The sequence below is a fragment of the Thamnophis sirtalis genome, unplaced genomic scaffold (assembly GCF_051295495.1).
Source record: "Thamnophis sirtalis isolate CommonGarterSnake01/CBP01778 unplaced genomic scaffold, rThaSir2_p1.2 scaffold_3, whole genome shotgun sequence".
NCBI classification, from domain to species: domain Eukaryota; kingdom Metazoa; phylum Chordata; class Lepidosauria; order Squamata; family Natricidae; genus Thamnophis; species Thamnophis sirtalis.
The window spans coordinates 70,733,457-70,735,438 of record NW_028261383.1 but is presented as its reverse complement, the minus strand read 5'-3'; positions in this window follow the sequence as shown (position 1 = coordinate 70,735,438).

The window sequence follows — 1,982 nt, the reverse complement described above, 5'->3', positions numbered from 1 at the left end:
TGCACATGTGCAGCTTTTTTAATACAGATTGAGAATTTGAAATGTTATTGAAGAATTGCAAAAAGAATGCAAAAAATTGATATGCGATTTGCCAGCATACCTTTTGCAGAATAAGCAGAACCTTCAACCTCATTTTTGTTGGGTTTTGGGAAAATTTGTAAAAAGCACTCTTTAAACCTCATGAGGACTTAAGGCAGAGATGTGAAACTTGCGGTCTGCAGGCCAGATATATCACGTACTGGCCATGCCCCCCCACCCCCGTTTAGCCAAGGGGGAAAAAAATCACTACGTCACATCACATGACGTCACGAGTTTGACACCCGTGACTTAAAGCGTCTGTTTGAAATCACCCAAACCTAAAAATCCTGAGCCAAAGGTTATTTATACCTTTAAAAATAGTGTATCATAGATACACTTCAGAAGAATATACTGTATATTTTTCAGAATATCTACAAGATAGATAAACTTGTTTATAGTTAGCCAGTTACATTCCTTTTCAAGAACTCCCAGCATCCATAGTTGATCAGAAGGAATAATCTAAGTTGCTTGTATGAAAACTTATAGTCCTGTCTATATTTTACTTTATTGATATATTAAGCAAAATGGAAGACCATGCATCAAATTTAATTCATTTGAAGAAGAAATTAATTTTCCACATATATTTAAATAGCCAGGTTAGTAGTAAATAGTTTTATTTAAATAGAACATAGGTTTGAATTCAGGTTACTTTCCTAACACTGGAAAATAGTGTTCTTTTGATTGATGGTGCGTGCTTGACGTCTTGAAAGCTTCAGAGGGCAATAATTTTAAACCTGAGTCAATAAAAATTCAAAGAAAGATAAATAAGTATCCTACTATGGTAACTACAAATTCTTAAATCAGATTTTGAGTTTCCAAACTACTACTAATAGCATGATTATTAGCCTATGCACACAGTTTTGAAATGAAAATATTTATTTTTAATTGTGTTTGGCTATAACTACATTAATATTCTGTAATCTGCATAGATGCATAAAACAAAGAATATACTGGTTCTTTCAACAGTTTTCCTCTCTTACTTTATAGAGTATTTTTACATCTAGTGTATCTTTGTATTGGATTATTGTCAGATTTATTTTTTAATTATGGATAAGATGGAAAATTCATATTAATATCTTGATTTTTTTTCAAGTTGGCAGTGTTCCAACAATTCAGAGCTCAGAATCTTATAGTTAATTACTAAGAGGCTCCAATACTCAAAATCTGATGGGAGTTCCAGTCACAGGAAACTTAAGAGTTTCCTGCTGATATTAGTTGAAAAAAATGTTCCGATTAGAATCTCTTATTGAAAAAGCATATTGCCTCCTCAACAAGCAATATGCAGACACTTTCATTTATTGGTTCTCCCAATATTTCTTGTTTATATTCTTAAAAATGATTGAGGACATGTACAGTATCAATATGTATTCTATTAGAAATTAAAACTGAGAAATGTTAAAATATTTTGACTCCACAGAACCCCTAAAAGGGCCCCAGGGACCCCCAGGTGTCTTCGGACCATACTTTGAGAACTGACACTATGTCATTCAAAATATTACCGCAGTACAGCCTGCTGGTTGGGGAATTCTGGCCTTGAAATTGCCGTAATTGAGAAATACTGGATGATAGGCACTCATCTTTTCAACATTTGTTTCAAACAGCATATTTCCCCTATGGAATCTTAATGTTTTGTAGTTGCGTGTTTTAAATAGTGTCAGCCAATTTCTATGTCAGTATTGATAAGACCCTGGCACAAATCTTAAAGCACCCAAAAGCACCCAAACTGTTTTCGCTAATGTTTTACTTGCAGACGTGTGCCACTGGTTACGAAAATGGCTGGTGTTTGTGAACTGGATTAAAGTAACATGGTAACAAGACAAAAGAACATGCAGGGAATGCACAGATGTATTGAACAGCCTGGCAAACTAGCTCAACAGATTTTTGCGTATAATATATATATAATT